The sequence below is a fragment of the Argiope bruennichi genome, chromosome X2 (genome assembly GCF_947563725.1).
Source record: "Argiope bruennichi chromosome X2, qqArgBrue1.1, whole genome shotgun sequence".
Classification (NCBI taxonomy): domain Eukaryota; kingdom Metazoa; phylum Arthropoda; class Arachnida; order Araneae; family Araneidae; genus Argiope; species Argiope bruennichi.
The window spans coordinates 89,358,934-89,381,088 of NC_079163.1; positions in this window are offsets into that span (position 1 = coordinate 89,358,934).

Consider the following 22,155-nt stretch of genomic DNA (forward strand, 5'->3'; position numbering starts at 1 on the left):
CGCATATCTGATAATATAGATAATAACGCATATTTGATAATATAGATAATAATGTATATTTAATAATAGAGATAACACATATCTAATTATAATAATAATTTACTCATACTATTATTAATTTGCTCATATGCGTTTTATATTATTTCACATCAACGAAAATTTCAGAAAATTTAATCTTTAATGAAATGGTTCCAATCCTTCTGTAATTTCACTCTATATTGACATTTAATTAAAGAAAAACTCTCAACCTTTCTTATATTAAGTATTTCTGGTGCCATTTGATGGTCCAAAAATGCATCAAATAATGTCGCGAGTTGAATTTTGTATTCCTACGTATTAATGCCAATGCAAAAAAAAAAAAAAGAAAAAAAAAAAAAAGAATTCCTTGGAGGAAAAAAAAAATGGCAGACAGTGGTATCAGACTCTAAATATTCAGATTAGGTTATTACATCATTTGCATTAAATGGAAAGTTATATGCTTTAATCAATCAACATTCTTTTTTATTCTTCCCCAAATTGTTTGAAAAATTAGAGCAGCAAATTTTCAACGTTGCTTTAAAATTCTCGATAGTTAATCATAATGCTTTATTTTTACTATATCAGTTTATTATAAACAGAATGAATTGATGCTGTGCTTTATTCGGTCAGTTTTTCTTAATGCACTGAATATTTAATTTGTCAGTTTTTACGAACGAAATGAAACGCGTCCATATTAGTACGAAGAACACTTACCTGTTTTTAAGCAATCTTAACGGTTGCTGTTTCCATTCAAGGAAAGTTAAGTTTTAAAGTAAATAAGAATTAATTATTTTTCCCAAAGAAACAATTTGTATTTTGAATTCAATAATATTATGCTGAAACTTGAAAACAAACAATCTTATTTGAATCTAAGAAGGTAAAATTTTCAGGAAATTGAGCAGCTACTTTTTAAATTGAATATATCCTACAGTAGTAATGTTCCCAAAATGGATGAAGGATATTTCAAAATTATTTTCTTTTAAAATCACTAAAGATTCAGAATAAAAATTTATTTAACTATCAGAAACATTTAAAATCGCGTTAGCGTTACAAATAAGAATTCGAACTTTGAATAATCCAAACAAATTCGAGTTAGAATGAAAGTTAGCATTATATAAATAAAAAATTCAAGAGACTAGGTGATTCGAATTACCGACCCTTTCTCATGCTTCTGAAAGTTTAAATAAATTAAACAGCTTTCTGAAAGATCTGATAAAGGTTTCAATATATGCCTATGGATAGCAAAGATGTCACAAGTTTTAAAAGTCAAAGATTAAGAGCATTCATCTTTAAGTGAAAAGTTTGTACGTTCTCCTACCTTCTTATTCAAAAACTTTTAGATTTTTGTGAAATATTTCTAACTTTAATAAATAATTTGAACGAAATCAGCACAATTTACGTTAAAAACTGGAAGAAGTATTAACTGATAAAAATCAAAGCAGCATGAGTAGAATAGAACTCGTGCATAAATTACCGGTTTTGCAAAACTTTGGAGAAAATGTAACATTACCGTTAAAGGCCGAACATAGAAGAAAAAGCATGGTGAGAATAGATTTAATGTTCTCAGTTCTATTTTAATGTGTTAGCATAATTTAAAAGTAAAAAATAATTAAAATGAAATATTATTTACTTATCTACATTTCTACGTAACATATCATTTTTTAGCTATATATTTTTTCAAAGATTTAGCACATAACATATATAAATTAATTTTTTTCTAATCCTAAGATGGTAGTATTAAGCAATATATTTGATATTAGATGTTTTTATTGTACTATTATTATTATTATTATTATAATACATAATAATATTGTATATAAATATTTATATAATTCTTTAATAAGTGCGTTTGGGTGTAGGTTTTAACCAACACATAACTTTTCATATTTAAATAAATTAATGGTAAAATGCATATTTTTTTTATTTTTCATATTATTTTTATGTCAATAAAACTTCATTGCAAGGGTTAGTCATAAGTTACTTTCCCCAGTATCGCCATTGCATAAAGGCGTACATTAGACATTTGTGCTTCCCTTCAAGCGTCTTCAGATGCCAATTAGGCTTGCTAAGCATCTGAAGACGCAATATAGTTTTCTATAAAGCTATAAATAATATTAAATATTAACCACTAGATTGCACTCATATGAACTCAGATTATTACAATGTGCATTTTTCTTGCTTTATAAAAATTTAATTGCTACAATTTTACATCAGTTTACAAGAAAAATAATGCAGACTTCAAACTAGCAGACATAACACTTGTTGAGGTTCATGTTAATGTAGATGGTGAGACTCATGCTGATGTAGATGTTGAGACTCATGTACCCTGCAGGGAGTTCACTCCATGTATTGATGAATAATGGACTAGACGGGATTCGGCCAACTCAATGGATTCAGTTGATGTGGTTTCACGGTTGATGTGGCCTTTATACTTTCCTCTGTTGAGTGGCAGTAAGAAGGGTAGGATGGACAGTTCATTCAGGCGTTCTTTTTTTATCTGAAGGGAGTTTAAAAGAGGTAGGAACCCCTATTCCATCAATTCACGAGGGAAGGGGAGGGGGACTAAGCTCTTTAGAAATGCTCTGGCATATTTTTATTTTAACTACCTATTATAATACTCGAGATTGCCTAGTGCGGATTCACTGATATTTTGAAATGTTATTGATTTAAAGAAGATCCAGCCTTTTTATTTTTGATTAATATTTTTAAAATTTTTTTGACAGCTTCCTTATGTATGTAACTGTAAAAGATTGTTGATATAGTTAATGAAATAAAGTAAGGATGGGATTTTTATGGCACTTCTGATATCTTCAGTCTTTAAATACATCATGCTTTAAATCAGGGTTGCTGATGAACATGGCAAAATAAGGTAAATTTGAAATCTTACTTGATACAACTTAAATCTAAGTAATCGACATTTATATTGAATCTCGTATTTTAATATAATTTTTATAATCTGCCTATTATCTACTCTTCTTTTCGATGATTGAGTGGATAATTATTGCCCTTTGACATGAATGAACCTACCAGATAGCACCTTGACTCTTTCACTTTTTCAAGCAGACCACCTCATCCATGGCAACAAGAAAATGTGAATCAGAGTTGTCTGATCAGCATAGCAATAGAAGGTAAATTTGGAATCTTACTTGATGCATCTTAAATCGGCATTTACACTGAAGTTCGGATTTTAATATAAATTTTATAAGCAGCATACTATCTGCAAATTGTATAATGCAGAAAATCTTTCAAAACGCTCAGCAAATTAGACTGGTGGACCTAAAGCTGCTGAAATTTGGGACATAGTTGTTTCTTAAATAATAAATGGGTACAAAGAAAGAGATCTCCCGAATTTTAATTGGAATTTTATTAAATTAAACAAGCTTAATGATGCTTTTTCTCAACGTCTTCGAAGCATATTATCGCACACTTGCACATACACACACGCACAAAATAACATCACTTTAAAATTCAAAAAAGCAGCTTTTCAGTCATATAAATTATATTTCAGTTTCCCCTTTGTATTTAATTGCAATTTTGTTTTTAAAATAATTTTTCAATAATTTATAAATAGTTCCGAATAGGGTTATGTAATAATGCTTTTTCTTCCCATAACCGTGTACAACAGTATATAAAGATTCTAAATGATATACGTGAATATTTTAATAGCTCTCGTACGACAAGGCAAATAAAAATATTAAATATTTCAGCTTATTTCCAACTGAGGCTTCGGCATAAGTTAAAAAATTTAATGCTTTTATAACAAGATTAAAATCGCCATTCTTTCTGTAAAACTATGTGATGGAAAAAATTGTTATGCAAAGAATTAAATGGCCGATGCAATCAAGTCAGACTGAAACAAAATAGATGAATCATACGAAGAATATTATCATTCTACTATGTCTCGGACTAAATATTCATATTTCTTTTAATATTTATCTTTAGACAATTTAATGAAAGGTTTTAAAAAAATTTTTTTTTGTCTTCATCGAAGGTGTGTTGTAAACTATCAAAATATTAATTATTCTAGCTCTCTTATCGCATGCTTCCCCATTTTTTTTTTTCGAGAGGGGGATGGGAAGTAAGAATATTATATCTTAGCAATATTGGGTATAAATTAGATCTTATTTGCTACAAGAACAGTTCACTTGCGTTCTATTGTACGTAGAAATGTCTTCTGCAGCTTCATCTGCCATCCCAGAATTCCATATGGGATAAATATTAAAAACAGATCATTCTTATGAAAGAGCGATCTTAGTCCAGTAGTAATCATAATTTATTTTAGTATTGATTATGTTGTATGATCACAAATATTATTTGTTATAATTTTATCGTTCCTTAAAACATTCAACAAAGCTAAAATAGATTTCGTATCACGTCATTTAAGTATAATATGTCAGACTAAAAATATTATCACGCCTCGCTAATTTACCTAATTAAACAAGTTCGCTAGGTTTTCATATGTATAATAATTTATTAAAAATGCAAAACTAAAGTGAAAAATATTTTGAAAAACCGACATAAATAGCTTGACATTGACGAAACTCTGTTCTTGCCAGAGCCAACTGAAATGGCCTAATAAATTATATCAACTCATGTGTCAAAAAAATCATGCATTGCGTTTTTTTTTTATTTGATTGATTAAAAGAAAAGGGATTTCATAATCATAGTAAATAGCAGAAACTATAGAAAAAAAGTCCAAATTCACTGACCTAAATAAAGCCAATTTCAGATTAGTATTTAATAGATTACTAAAAGTTGCGAGATAGAGGTAAAAATTTCAAAAATGCACCATTCTTAGTTTCGATTCTATTCGCTAATATCCAAATCCAATGCATTACGTCATTCTAAAACTTACTTGTAAAGCCTTTTTCTGATCTGTTAGAACTCACATTAAAACGTTTGACTTATAATAAGAAGAGATAACCCGCACTATCAAAAACATGCAAAACCTTTTACTGCCTAGAATGCTGTTAAAAGTTATGTAACATCTCTCCCTTCCAGCAAATAAGTTTTTTTTTATATATATATATAAAAAAAGCTCATATTTTCCACTTTTGTGTGATCAGCAGCCCTAGGACGAATGAAATAATAACTGAGATAATCGTTCTTTCTATGCTCCTACAAACTGGTCTATGCCGTGAAAAGCACGAACGTTGTTTCTGTCAGAGACATTAAGATAAACACTATGTTATGACTGAATGACAGTAACAGGCTGCGGTAAAGAATGGAGGCAATGGCGGTTTTTCGCAAGCGTTGAAGGCAGTTGGCTCTTGAATTGAGACCTAGGAGGATCTTAAAATTTATTCTACGTGTAATGCAATGCTAAGTTGATGGCGTATCTTTTGCATAGAAGCTTTGTTAACAGAAATTTTTCTCCTTTAATTTTGTTCTCTTTTTTTAAAAAAAAGAAAAGAAAATGAATGAATAAAAAGAGCCAAATAAAATCCAAGGGGAAATAAGCACCATAGTCCAGTAACTTCAGCCTTTTTCTTCGACAAACTTTTAAGTCAAGGTTTTTTTCACAGAAATGTTATGCAATTCATTTTAATGATATTTCAAAAATTCTGTTGTACATTTCCCCAGTTTTTTTTTTTTTTTTTAAATAATGGTATAGGGTGGGAAGTATGAGTATTTTATCGTAGTAATTTGGGCATGGGTTAGCAACGGGAGAATTTTTAATCTGGAAAAAACTGCTGCCAAAGTTTTATTGTGTTAATCACTTTAATAACGGTTCTGTATAACTGCCTCAAATTATCACCCTATTGAGAGACAAACTTTGATTTCTAGATAGAAAAAAAAAAAGAAAAAAGAAGCAAAATGGGATATTTTTTTCATTTTTTTTTTTTTTTTTTTTTTTTTTCAAATTACTCAAAAACTACACATTCAATATTAAAAACAGCGAAACGAAAAACTGTAAAGAAACAAAATCTACGTAAAATGAATAAATGAATCGCAGAATCAGCGCGATGGTTTTTAGTATACCGTACTTGAGTTTATTGACTGGTTTGTTTAATATTGGAAAAATTGTCATCTTATTCAAAATAGATAAAAAAAAATTATAACAATGAACTGCTCAAAATCGTTATTTAATATGAATTGGTCTGATAAAAAAATCAATTCTGATTTTGCTGAATAGGTTCGTGAAGTTCCACATAATCTATTTATTGCGTGCTGCTCGCTTTGTAAGAAGATAATACACCTGTGTAATATGGGAAAACAGGCACTTACTAGTCATATCAATAGAGGAAAACATACAAGACTGTGTGCCAGTTCAAAAGAGTCATTATTGATGTTAAAGAACTTAGTATCTAAAAGGAATACAGGAAAATATGACATGTCAAATCCGAAAATGCCAAATTGAAGTTCCGAAAATAAATCGATTTCGGACTTTTTAGTTAAGATATAATCATTTCAAGATGAATTTTTATGGGGATGAATGTTTACTAGAAGCAAAATAGCAAAAAAATGTACATTAGGACGTACAAGGATGTCGTACCTTATTTGTTAAGGATTACCTTCATGAAATTGATGGCTAAAAAATCTGCAAAAATGAATAAATAAATAAAAAGTACTCTTGTTTTGTAATTTTTTTTTGGTTAAGTAATCATTAAATGATTTATATCATGATAGCAAAAATGTTTTCTGTTTTAATTCTGTTTCATCTGAATCCTTAATTTTTTGTGACTTACAGTTAAAGAGCATGGGAGGTAATATATCTCCCCTCCCCCTTAATATGTTTTTGTCTTGCGAAATTCTAGATAATAAATAAAGAGAAAATTTTAATGTAAATATAAACCTTCTTTTAATATGCTATTATTTCGAATAATGTGAAATTGTTGCTCCCTTTCTTTGCTTTTTCCACTCCTTAAAATCATATTGCATTATAAACCTTCTTTTAATATGCTATTATTTCGAATAATGTGAAATTGTTTTTTCCTTTCTTTGTTTTTTCCACTCCTTAAAATCATATTGTATTATAACTAGCAATGAGTTCTTTTGCTCATTTCCTCGTATCTTGAATATACATATAGGGAAAACACAGGGAATTTTTTTCCAGAATTGAGTGGCAACCCAGATAAATTACATTAATGAATCCTTTTAAGACAAAAATGGTATTCGCTTTGGTAAAATATATAACATATTAAAACAATGTATAAAAGTTGTATGCAATTTGACAATGTTGTTTATATCTTTTACAGTTGTTGGTGAAAGAGAAAAGACATGAAATACTGTGAATGTGCGTACAAGGAATGATAATGCTTTGAGAGGAGAATTCAGTATTTCTGATATAATTAGCAAATTCCAAATTCTGAAAGAGAAGCGCATTTCATATTCAGATGAAATTTTCCCAAAATGTAGTGCTGAGGAAAATGAATAATTCCATTTCTTTTTGAGCTGCTAGAAAATTATTATCCTTTTTTTATTTATTTGAAATGAACTATTGCACTAACTTACGCTGTGAAAACGGAAATAAAGTCTCTAAGGGCTGAACATTTGTTTATTGAAATACTTAAAAGTTTTTCTGAAATTATCTCTCATTACAGCTTTTAAAAACTTTTAATGCTGAATTAGTAAACCCATAAAAATATATATGCGATATTTATCCCGGTTATTAAAATCATTCAAATATTTATAAAATGGCATATGAAAATAACATAAAAACATGTTATGTACTTTATTTAGAAGTCAAGCTAAACAAGATACTTATTATTATGTTGTATTGATGTGATGCATGAATTTTAAATTTTGTCATACAATCACTAGTTTAAAATGTTCCTTGTGTATATAATGTATATATTTATATTATTATTCATTTGAAAACATTTTATTTTGATATTCAGATTATTAGAATATAACTTAGAAATAAAGATGAACGCTTTTACTTGTACAGATTTATCTTCTTCAGATTAAAGTTGATTAAAGTTTTGCAGGTTTAAAGAGCATGAACTGCTACTAGTTCATTTAATTCACACTGTTTTTGAATAGTGTTATTATTATTTGGAACCGTTACTAAAAAATAAGGCTACATCATCAAATTACTTTCATTTTATAATATTATTTGACTATAAAAAGACATTATGAAAATAATAAAAGCTTATTTGAAAAGTGTTTTATGGCTTTTTTTATTTATAGATAAATAAAATGGGCAACATATTTTGGAACAGTTATTTATAGCAATATATTAAAACTTAAAAGTCTAAAAATAAGAAATAATTTAAATATTTCTCCTATTTAAAATATTAATAAAAATGTGTTTTTTTAAATTTTTTTTATTAAATTTATTTATTTTTTAAAATAGTGGCGTTTTGAATTTTAAGTGGAGACATAATAAGGGTTTGAAATAGAGCAATACCGAGGTACCAAAAACTTTCACAATAACTTTTTACAAATTCTTCAGCACTTGCAAAATATAATTAGTTGAGAAAATTAACTTGAAAAAAGATGTTTCATCTCAGTTTACTCAATAACCATCTTAAACTGTATTTATTTTATCTACCATGCATAGATATTTTTTTTATCTTATTTAATTTTCATATTGTGAGAAAAAACATTTCTGTCAAAAATGTTTAAGAAATCCTTTAAGAAAAAAAAAAAATGATTTTTAACGGATTATGCAATGGTGCATCAAACATCTAAATGTTTGCATACATAAAGTGAAAAGCTTATCCACCGGCATCCAACCAGCAATGAATACAAGAATAGAAAACGATTAGTCAGTCAACAAAATTTTTAAACAGGAAATAGCTAAACTAATTTGTTTTCTAGAATAAGATACTTTGGGATATCGCAGTTAATCAGACTAGGATAAGTTTTGACAGTTCAGTCAAAAACTATTTTGCGTTCATCTATCACCGCTCTAGTTAATTGCGGCAACCAAGAAAGAAAAATCTATCGTGTCAGGAGTAAAAAAAAAAAAAAATGTTTTTACAGGAACGCTTCCGTTGCTTTTTTCCGTCCAAGGTCAGTGGAATGGATGTATCAATGCATTATTTAAAAATTGCAAGTGCAGCAATTTCAACTTTATATGCAACGCTGTTACTTCATCTGTTAATTTTTTTTTCTTTCGGTATCGTTTCAATTAAATACTGCAAGAATGTATACAAAAAGTATGTCCCAGATACAAATTTTTGGCAATGTTTTGAGAACTCACAACGGATGAGAACTTTTTAATGACCGAGTTAGAACTTGCAAATTGTGAGATATAGGAATTCTCTCATAAGATGGAATATGAGAATAATAAATAATAATAAAAAAATTTAACGTATTAAAAAAAACAGAAAATTTTATTTTTCAAAAATATGGATATCAAAAGAGAATAGTAAAAGCGTGATAGCGGATAGAAATGCAAATTTTATTTATGTATATGTTTTAATGTTAACAATTTTTTTTCTTATAATCATTGCAGCTTAATGTCTTTATAGTATTATTTTTTGTACACTTTTTCGATTTCGTTGTTACGCCTATATTTTTTATTCAAAAAATGTTTTCTTATTTTTTTGGTGCACTAATAAAAGCGGTTTTTAAAAAAAAAAATCTAGTTTTTACTTTTTGTTTCTAGTTTTATTTTACTTTAGAATTCATGATTATAAATATTATGAAATCTTAAAATCACTTCCTTTTCTAATTCACTATCAAGTAAAACCATTCATCTGGAATCAAAATTAATCAATTAACCTATATTTATTTACTGAAAATACACCAATAATATTTTGTATTGTATCACAAGTGCAAAAAACAGTAAATCAAAAAGTGAATGAAAAAAATTCTATGCTTACAAACTAGAAACGATTCAAGTTAAATAAAAGTGCGTAAAATGTGAAAACTACATATAAATATCACAAAACAGAAACTTTTTTCAGTTAAATACAATTCTTACAGGGTTTGTGCCCTCAAGTTTGCTGTCTCATGTGATTTAACGGTTGGATTTGCGTGCAATGAATTGGAGGTAGGAAGAGATGGGTTTAGGCATTTTGAGGTCGTAGGCAGTTCACATTAATGAGACCTTTTTGATTCATTTAATTTCACATTTCAACATGTTTTTAACTTAATTAGCATGTTTATTATTTAACTTAATTATTTTTTTATTTCAGTAACTTTGTAAAAATGCATATGTTTTTATTTATTTATTACGATCTATAGCTAAATGGCATATTTGTACCCATATGCTATTGTACATTAAATACTGTACTATATATTAAATACTGTGCTCTATATTAAATACCGTAATGAGTGAAAAGAATGAAACAGACTGGTAATTAGGTAATTGACAAAAGGGTTCATACTATTCTTATATTTCATAATTCACAGAGTTCGTATTTTAGGAGTTTTGTAACTGCATTTTTAAAAAAATAATTTATTTTGTGACTAAGTAAATAACATTTTTTTAATCAACCAGATTTTGGCCCCTATCCGCTTAGAGTTCCTAGGCAGCTGCTTAATCTGCCGCTACCAAAGATGAGAGACTATATTGCCCACTATCTTTAAACTTTTGTATCATTTGCATCGGTTTTATATATAATTTCAAAAAGCGAGTTTATTTCAATAATTTAAAAAGATTTTATCATCATGTTCGTGAAATAATCAATAGTTAATTTTTTTTTATCAGAAAATAAGATATTAATGCTGAATGAAACAAGAGTTAACTACAAACTCGTATCTGATAAAATTTATATACAGCAAAATACGAAATTTCCCAGCTCTTAGTACAGTATATTTACTGCCTGTACCCCTGTTAATACAGTAGGACCGAATCAAAATTTTTAAAATTACATGTTATATAAATTTTAAATAAAAAGAATTGAGTTATACTTAAGTATATTAATCAAGTTGATGTTAAACTGAGTCGTGGAAAATATGCGAACATTTAAAATCTTGATGTGAATTTAAAATAAGTTGCATTTTTATCTTAATCTATACTTAATAAGTAAAAAGAGATTTTGATGTATAAATGTTTAGACAAAAATAGAATTCTCATGATTTTTTGAAATTTCACAGTATTACAAAAATATTAATAAAAAAATGTCAAATGCTTTTTAAAAATCTGAATCTTTTGTTTAAAAATAAGGAAAGATTTAAAATCTTTTTCCATTTTATCCGGTTTTACTATTTAATTTATATCATTAAATTTCCATTTCAATCTACACGAGCACTGCTAGATGACACGACTTTCTGAAAGATCTTAGACTCTATGATTAAGAGAGTGATTATTCCTCGAAAAACTTAATGAATTTTATGCTTACAACTATAGAGAAATATATTACATTCTTTTCTGTTAGCTTTGTTCCATTACATTTGTCAATAAGCACAAAAATGTGATTTTAGTAAATGATATTTAAAATCATAGCGGGAGATTTTTAATTCCCACTGAATATATTGCATAAAAGTGGGCTGTATATCCAAAACTGAAAACCACGGAAATAATTATTCAAAGTGTCAATTCATGCTCATATAATTAATATATACCAAACTCATTAATTTAATTTTGGCATAAATTGTGTATCTAGTAGGAGGGAAAAGACAACATATAGATTAGCATCGTAATATAACATGGAGGTTATATCAAATGATCTGCGTAATAACGCTTGTCATGTGTCTGTGAGTCATGTGAATTGTCTATTGCAAACTTTTAAACAATTTTTAAGATTTTAAGTTATCATTAATGGGAAGTTATTAAAAATAAATAGTTTATGTTAAGCGTTGAAATTATACATACTTATCATTCATTTGCAAAATGAAACTGCTTTTGCTTAAATGATTATCAAAGTTTCAATCAGGGGTGATCATTAAGTCGATCGCGATCGACCGGTGGACCACCAAGACATTTTGGGGTGACAGCTTTTACCAAGATCTAAGAAGCGCATAATAAAAGAAACCAGATGTTACATACATGTGTTATCCATTTGGCAATGTTGATGTGGAAGAAATAACTAAAAATATAAATTATATGTATTTTTTATCTCTTGACGAAGTTTTTCTCGTTCAAAATCACATAATTTTGAAAGCATCTAGTTCAGAACCTAAGAAAACTTTTGGAATCTAATAGACGAGGTAAAGTAACCTAATTTAAAAAAAAAAACTTGCATATCATTTAACATCGTTCTTTGACTCTACCTACCTGAGTGAATCTGTATTTTCAACGATGAATATAATTAGTATCGTTCCCGTCTCACAGACGACCACTTAGAATCCAGTACAAGATTAGCAGTTAGTAATTATATACCGAGATATTCAAGATTGGTGGACAGCATGCAGACTAAGTCTGTAACTAAGCGAACTAACTTTAGATGAAGATGATTTATTTTTTAATGTATTTTGAATTGTTTGACATTAGATGTGTCATTTGATATTATTATATTTGTGGCTATTATTATTATGTTTCGATGTTGCTATTAATATTATATTTACAGTTATGTAGGTAAGTACATGCTCCGTATTCATTATTAAGTTGTAATAAATATTGTAGACCTCTTTTTTTTTTTTTTTTTTAGCCTCACCACACCTGCGCCATCGCAGGACCGCAACACCTTGAAAAAAAGTAGCCAGTGCGCTGAAAAAGTCTGCCCACCTCTGGTTTAAATTAAGTTTTAAGCAGTAATTAATACTCAACTTATTAAAATTATTATAATATTGCATTACAAAAAATAAAACCACTTAATCTTTAATGAAGAGTCTAATTTTGATTTAGAAAAATTTTGTGGCATGGATTATTGCTTTCATATTACTCGAAATGAATTATTCAGTGCATCTGTCTGTAATGCAATGTTTCTTGCCCTCTAGTTGAACTTTGATAGACGATTGTGTCATCAGTTAATCACTGCTTCGAGAAACTCCGCTGAAATTAGTCATCATATGTTGTATCATAAGTAAATAGTTTAGCTATGAACTGTTCTAAAACGAACCATATTAAATCACCACTTCACTTTACAATTACACTCGTGTCAACTTTTGGATTACAATTCAATGAAAAACTTTGCAATCCCTCCCTTTTAGATTGTCTCATATTAGTCGTAATCTGAAAGCGAAGCAATATTGTTCGTCGACAGCTATCCCATATCTTGGCTTCGCTATCTCTTCTTTCAAACGAATCACAAAGAAATTTAGTAATTCTCTGAAATAAGATTTCTCGACATACACAACATAAATAGTTGTTAATGATTGCTATTTTCTTGTATATTTTTTAAAACAATATTACTTTTTTAAAATCAGACATACACGCGACAAATATCTTTAAATGAGGCATATCTTTTTAGGTTATGTTCTTCATTATATATCAAGCACGAACACCATATCACTTTACCATTTTCGCCCGAAACTCGTGTCAACCTTTGGATTACAATCGGAAACCATTAAGAAATCTGATCACGGGAACACGTTGTAACAAAAGAAAAATGATAGATAAACTGTTGCCTATGGTACTGATAAGAAACACGTGAGACAAATAACCCGGGATTGTGTTATTTTTCTTCAGTCACACCTTCTAAGATGCAATTTTCACTGATATGAAAATATCTTTGGTTGAAATAATGTCAATAATGCTATCAAATTCGTTGACGAAGTTGGTATTATGAAAAGTGATATATACAAAAATAATTTCGATAAATTAAAATGGTGATTAAAGCATTTATCCAAAATTATTCAACATGCAAACTTATCTGAAAGTTAGCTAAAAGTCATTTTTTTTGTTTGTTTTCATTCCAAAATTTAATTGTCTATCTCTTGTAGACAGTGTGCGGAATTCATACTACCTTACTCTGTAAGTAACATAAAAGCCATTCATTGTGTTATAGTATGAATACATTTTTAATAGTTGGCAGTTTATATAAAGTTATGTTTGTTATGCTTGGAATAAAATAAAATAATTTTGTAAATACCTGTCAGAGAACATAGAAGAGATGCTTGTCACATTCTACCTCAGACTGAAACAAGCAAAAGACCCTCAGGGGTAATAGTGTAAAATCTAAACATTTATTTTGGCCCACAAAAACACCATATTCTGTAATCCAAAGCCGGAAAATTCGAATGTCGCTTTCATTACAAAATAATAATAATAATAATATTAAATATCACATGTAGTTATTTAAAACAATCTTTTAAAATTAGTTTACAAAATATACATAAACAGAAGTCGTACCAAAAATTAAATAACTATTGTAAAATCATGCAATCAAAGTCCAGACATTTCTAATTTGCCTGAAACATGATAGAAATTACTTAGACGATGAAATAAATGAACGCGGTTTATTGTATCCTCATTGAAATTCGATATTAAAATCATCTAATGTTAGAATCGTAATTATTTTATTTAAATGCGTATAAAGTCATAGTAACATTATATAATACAGATGCGTAATGAATTATGCTTTCATTATATTCTGTTTTTTAAATATGAATTAGACATACTGCAATGTGTCATCGAACTGTCCCATTGAAACACATAATATTTCGATAGCAGAAGACTAGATATTTTTTCAAATTCCTTACCAAGCGGCGCCACTGATATGAAATTAAATTATAATTGAATTATTCTATGAACTGACATTTGAGTTTTGAGAATATTAAATTTGTATTTTGAACTGAAAAAAAAAAACATGACAAAATTTCGAAACTCTAGCATATAAGAAAGTGAGGGAAAAATCGATTTCAAAATTCAGTCTTCACTAATGTGAAATAAATCTACCTAAACAAAAGTGTATATAAAAATTACAGCAAATCGTAAACCATACAGTTGCTGTAATTTATTCAACATTATATAGTGTAGACTTTCGAGTAACTTAAATTTTGCCTTTTCCAATCAATTTTCAAATATTTAATTATTAATCAATAAAAATAGTAAGATAAGGTTAAAAATAAATACACGTAGAGAGATATTGCTTTCGTATGTATTTGTAAAAAACATTTCTATTAAAATATTTTAATCAATTTTTACCTATCATTAAATATCCATTTTTTTTATTGATAGATAAGACTGCAGAAAAAAAATTATGGATCAGAAAAATATTTCAAACCCCACTTTTATTGTCTTTGAAAAGGTAGAAAGAATTGTATTCGAAACAGTATTTTCTTCCCTTCAGAAACTGTAAGCCGGAACAAATGAGCTTTGTTACAGCGTTTGCGCATGCAGAATTCATTACTTTGAAGGAGTTTCCTTTCTGCGAGGGCCGCGGTGGCCTGATGGTATGGTCTCGGCTTCGGAAATTGGCAGATTTCAGGTTCGAGACGCGATTCCACAGAAAAACTTCGTGTAAGCGGGTCTGATGCAGCTAATTTCGCCGGGGCCAAACTTCCTCCCTCTGATGTGGTGTGGAAGCTTGGACAGTGAGGTGCCCGCTGAGGTGTCGTCCTCATCATCTGACCGCGGTTCAAAATTACGAGGCATGTCCCAAAAAATAGCTCTAGTGTTGCTTTAAAACTGGACGTTAATATAACTGAACTAAATTCTCTCTCCGAAGAGAGAGAGAGGCATATATTTTTCAGTACTTTCTTTATCTGAATCTGAAAAATTCTAACAAGGTTGCCATTAGATTATTGATGGATTCAAGTATCTCGAACAAAATTAAATAAATTGATGATTATGCATGTACACTGAAAAAAATGCCAGTTTTGCGGTATTATGTTCGAGTCGCTCCTTATATAAAGGTTGTAAGAGACGAATTTCACGATTTTAAACCGTAGTCATATAACGAGGACTATGCTTCAGTCGGCATCCTTCTGACCAGACATCTATATCATACAAATGCCAGAACATTCGATATTAAAATTGGATAAAACCAGGCAGTTCTTTATTGTGAAATTTAGTCTTAAGCTCACTATATTCCGATCTAAAAATCAAATATACAACCAGATCACTGCCAAAATTTAAAGAATTATGCTTTAGCGCAAGATTCAAACAGACTTTTCCTTTTCTACAACAATAATACAGTACAGTCCTGAGCATCCGGCCTAATGTGGCGGAACGGGCAGGCCGGATAACGAAAAAACCGGATAGGTCAGAGTTCTATGACCTCATTTCTTTGCACATCAATACCAGAAGATCAAAGTTTTTATACCAACACTCACTAATATAATACGTATTTTCTCCTTCTTACTGTAGTACTAAGCTCTCCATTTATCTCTAGCCACGTAGAATGTGAATGCGACCCGGTGAATCATAAAAGCAGTTGCCTATAACGTGTCCAGTTAAAATAGAAGGCTCTGTATTGGTAATTTATACATTTTTATATACTGCACTGCACGTTTAAGTATGTATTAGAGAAAAAGTAAGGGATATAAACTGTTCATATTTTAACATAAATTCTGTAATGCCTAACTTAAATGCAGGAAACATAAACAATGTTGCCATTGCAAAGCCTTGCCTTCCTCATTTAATTATGATAAAAAAAAACTAGGCCGGATAATACGGAAGCCGAATAGTTGCGAAACGGATATTCGGGAGTGTACTGTATAGTGAAATAAGTAAGAAAAATTTGTCTTTTGAATAAAATTTTCTGAACAATTGCTTTAAAGATAACATTAAATTTTCAGATCCAGTACCTGCCGATAAAATATTATTTACAGGCATAATATTCATGAATACGATGTTATTTTCAGGTATAATACAGAAGAATACGATATCTACAGGCACAGTGCACCAAATCACAACTTGATAAGCAACGGACATGAAGGAAGCTGGAATGAACTGCTGCTGGCATCTTTTTTGAATCCTTGACTGATGGACTTGGTTATTTATGTTTAAGACCCTGCAAATAATTTTTTTTTTTTCAATTTGAGAAAAAAATTTTTAAAATGTCTTGATTTTTTTTATGATTATAATTTTTATATTTTATAATTTCAATATTTATTTTTAAAAAAAAGATTCTTATGCAGATAATTCTAAATAATATTTTTTTCATTACTGTGGTTTGATTCAAATCGTTTCCAGTGTCTCTAGAAATATTTAATTGATCTAAACATATCCTTAAAAGCAGTGGTGTTGAGGTGTTATTTATTGTCGAATAATTCATTTTCACGTAAAGTATTTTTAAAACATAATGTTGTTTATAAATATTGTACATACTGTTCTATTTAATTTTTCCTCTGTAGGAACAAATAAAAATCCTCATAAATGCTTATACTTTCGGGTATTTTGAGCACTAGTAATTATTGAAAAGGGAAAATAAAATAAAAATAGGGATTCTTTTAAAATTAAATCTCTGAAAATTAACTAAGTTTGGAAAAAGGAACACAATCGAATAAAATATTGAATTTTACAGATATAACTTTCAAAAATGATTGGCCGAAATTCAAGTTCTTGAAAGTATTAATACTATTACGAGGAGGGAAAAAATATTTACAGATATTAAAATGATAGTAAATCGACATGGGCCACTGTGGCCTGCTGATGAGGTCTCGGGTTTAGAACCGGAGACCTCATCAGGGTTTCAGATTCCACCGAAGAACCGTTGTGTAAGCGGGTCTGGTGCACGTTGAATCCGTCGGAGCCAAACGTCCTCTCGCTGGTGTGGTGTGGAAGTTTGGAGAGGGGGTGTCAACTCAGGTGTCATCCTCGCCATCTGATCGCGATTCAAAATTGCGAGGCCCGTCCCAAAAAGTAGCCCTAGTGTTGCTTTGAAACGGGGCGTTAATATAACTAAACTAAACTAGTAAAACGACAATACAAACGACATTTAGGACAAAAAGCGATCCACGGCCAATTGGAGAAGGTATGAAAAAGAACGGAGTTTCTTCTTTTAGCAATTTTTCAAAGACAGATAATTCTTTTTAAAGTTAATTTACATTTTGTCAATAATTTTATAAACATTATTGGCATCGAATTGAGATTATGAGCTTTAAACTATTGACAAAGAATTTCCAACACTTGCAAAGAGTTGTTTAAAATGCCGCATCTTTTAACCTTATTGAATTCGGTAAGTTTGGAAATTTAAATTTTTGTAGATAACTTGCAGGAAGTTAAATTTTATGCCTGAAGGATTTAGTAAGGATGTTGTCTTATATTTTAAAAGAAATGGGGACCAGCACTCAAAAATGATTCAATGGAAACCATAAGCATCGTCTCCGAAGATACAATGACGAATCTCACAAGAGACATTAACATTTTCTTTTAATATTCCCGTATATGGAGAAATAAGGTCTAAGATATATATACCACCCAGAATAGATTCGGAGATTGAACAACAAGAGTGGTCCCCAGGCAGTGACGACTTTCCGATTAGTAGAGAAAGGCCCTAGGCCCTCTAAGATAAACAGACCGTAAGCAGGTCGATTAAAAAGACGTTATTAGCTTTATTAGAAACAAAATGAAATTATAAAAAATACAAATTTTGTGAATTATAAAATATTTGGAACATGTCCAATTATATTTGACAAAATGTTAATGTTATTCATTCTGCTTTATAATGATTAGTTAGCTATGATAGTATTTGTAACCACGCAATGTCTGCTTAAATAACGATGTTTACATACTCGAATGCCGCGCAGTCAATGAGTTGTAAGAAATCAGTAGAAATATATACATTGCACAAAATTTCTAAAATAAAATATTAATCTAAAATAAATCATTAGCATTTTGTTAAATTAAAAATATGTTGAAATATGAAACTAAACTGTCGAGTTTATTAAAAGAGGGGCCTTGTAGTGTCTATAGCCTAAATCTGCCTCTGTCGCCTTGGGCAAAGCCATAAAACTATGATCCTCATATTTTTATTTTTAAAATTTCACACATGAGCATTCTGGATTCGTTGCATAGAGAAGAATTCGGGTATGTATTTTAGAAGTCTTTTTGCCAGTCAATTTAAACCAAAATTTGGCATAGAACTGCAATTGTAATAAAAAGATCATATACCAAATTTCATCAATCTAATTTGTTGTATTTTTGAGTTATCGCGATTGCATGTATGTAAATGTACAGACCAACAGATGGTCAACCTCTTGGAAAACTGGCTCAAAATTATACTTTACACTTTAGATGCCAAAAACTTTAGATGCCGATTCGAATTTATACTTTAGATGCCAAAAACGTACATCAAATTTATCCATCTAGGTCTTTACTTTTTACAGTTATCGTGCTCACTTGAGTGCAGACAAACAGGCAAACTTTCTGCAATTGGATTTCGTTCGTAATTCGAAGGAAATCTACAAATACAGTGTAAAAATCATACACCAAATTTTATTCGTTTTGCTCAAAGTTTTTTTTTTTAATTATCACATTCACAGACAAATATAATTTCAAAAATGTATTTTTGGACGAGGTCTGAAACGATTGTTATTCTTCAAAGTCATCAGGCCGAATTTTTGACGATTACAGTATTTTCTCTTTGTTATAATTTGTACATGAGAAAGTAAAAAAAGCAAACAGTCAACAAAATTTAGGTAGCTTCTAACTCCTGTATTTTGTTGTTTCTCTTAAGTATGACTAATATTTATGCTATAAGTCTTGGTACTATAAAAAGAACAGACATGGGAAGTGTGCGGAGGAGGAGGAAATGGAGAGTTTTTCCAAGATAAGATAAAAAGAATGCCACACGTGTCGTTTCTATTGCAAAACCAAAGTAAAATTCGGTCATTTTTTTTTTTTTTTCATGTTTAGTGGAGTTATAAGCTCAAGAGATTCAATCTAGAATGCATTCCTAATTTTCATTCAATTTTTGTTAGTTTCTAAAACTTTAATCCATTTGACGTGATTTGTGCTAAAATTTAATTCATTCACTCTTTTCACAGAAAGACTGATGCAATACATGGCAATAATTTTTAAAAAAAAAGAATTCAAATTTGTGCAAAAATGCGGTTTATACATAATTATTTTAACAAATCTTTTATGCCTTTTTCTTTTCTTTATTACGAAAGAATTGATAAAAGAGGATAATTTATAATAAAAAAGTGGGAGAAATAATTTAAGAAAAAACAACAACAATCATAAATGAATCAGGAATAAAGGACAAAGAGTTTTAATTTATCAATCGCTTAAACTTCAAAGAGTTATTTTGAAAGAGAAATAATGTAACCTGCCATTAAAAGTTAGAAACAAGCACATTCTATCGTTATTTATGATAATTTATAAATTGTCCTACAAAGCATATGAAATGGAAAATTCTGACAGTTATTTAGTAAAAATTATAAGCGGGCGATTTACATGCTCTATCCTCTATTAAATTCAATAAAGCTATTTCAATTATGCCACAATTTTGAGAATAAAGCAATAAAAAAATGGCAATAAAACATATAAACAAAATGCATTGCTTGAATTGATCAAAATGCCATTTACAAAGACATGTGAATATTTGAATGATATTTGTATTGCTCACCATAAATATTAGGGGAAAATGGAGGACATTCTGCGCATCTAAGAGAGTTTTGTAGTAGTAAATCCAGAAATGATTTTTCATTGACCAGTTTTCAATATTCATTAAGTGCAATCATAAAGTGTGATGCTAGAGCAATTCCTTTTTGTCCAACCAGTTTATTTTTATAAAAATAAACAATTGTCTAAAAAGTGCTTTTGCGCGATATTACCTCTTATGGTGGGTAATTCCACACACTGAGTGGAGGAATTCCGTCAGATTGACTTTCAGCTGGAATTTTGCAAATTGGTGTAAAAGTTCTATTTTTTATGAACTCTATAAGCATTAATGCAAATATTAGTCCAATTTGATTCAAATTCGCATGCTTTACCCAAATAAAGGACAAATTATTAAAATAACAAACATTATTAAACAAATTTAATTAAATAAAATTCACATGCCTTTCTCACCAGTAACAATCTTTATGAGTTCTATCAAACAAATTGAATAACTCAATTCATTACCAATTTTCAATGTTTAAATTCCGGCATCATTGAAAACACAAACCTTATTTGTGGTTTATCATAATTCTAATGCACAGAACTGTTTCGTTCTTATTTGCCCCAAACTTTCGCAGTTTTTTTCTTCTAAATCGTGCATTTGTTTTTCGAATAATTTGTTGTAAATTTTGTACACTTCCCAAACCAAAAAATTGCTTGTAAATGTTTAATTAGCTTTCGAACTGCTTCCTTTTTTAAATCAGTGACATGGTTTATTACTGTCGGTTTAAGCCTTTTTTTAATGATTTGGATCCCCTATAAAAAATCCCTTTTAAATATGTCCCATATAATTTCGAAATACTTATAAAATTGACAAAATAAATATTAGGAAAAGCTTTTTTTTTTTTTTTTTTTTTTTTTTTTTTGTACAGAACAATACAGCGCACCAATTTCTACGTTGCGCGGAATTACCCCACTCAGAATTTATTCATTCAACGGGTCACACTTTGGTTAAAAATAGCTTAATTCACTGAAATAATGGCATATTCTAATGAAAAATGCCAGGTTTAACAATATTTGTAAGTGTAAGTAATTTTAATTGCTTTAAAAAAGAGTTTTGTCTTAAAAACTAGAGGTCCAAAATTAGAAGGAGGAGACTCTTTAGCACATATTCCTCACTTCATTTGATTAGATGGTTCGCGACCATTTCCCGCGCTTTTTGCTATCGAAAACAGTTGCGCAAGGAATTGCCTACTGTGCGGAATTACCTCGTTCTTCCTTAAGCATGAAAGGTTAGAGTGAAAAAAAAAATGTTGCGTTGTGTTGAAGAATTTAATTTTTAGAAGTGACGCGCAGCTGTTTTTGTTTTGAAGAGATTCTTCAATTCATACGATGAAATTTTATGGCAATGAAGACGCTACTTCAAACACATTTGTTCAAACATCTGTTTATGTCTATTCCCTTCTTTCCGTTAAATTATTATCATTTGTTGCGTTTTCTGCTCATTTGAAAAAGAGGTCAATTTCCAATAGACAAAATTCGAAACTTCAAAGTAATTCATATTAGAGCCCTGCCCCCTATTTATATTTGTAAAATAATAATAATAATAAATACTATTTCTATTTGGAAAGCTATGAGTTTATGAGCCCCTTTTTGCACATTAAAAGATGTGAAATGTTAAAAATTTCACAGTTCTTGGAAATATAGTAAAAAGTAGCCTTCTCCTAAATAGAATAATTTTGGCAATTCTTGATCCATAACAAGCTAATAACTTATTAATAAACAAAATTTAGCTGTTAATGCAATACAGATTAAAAATTTTATTAAATCAAGTCCTATTATGAAAATTATTTGAGGATGGAACT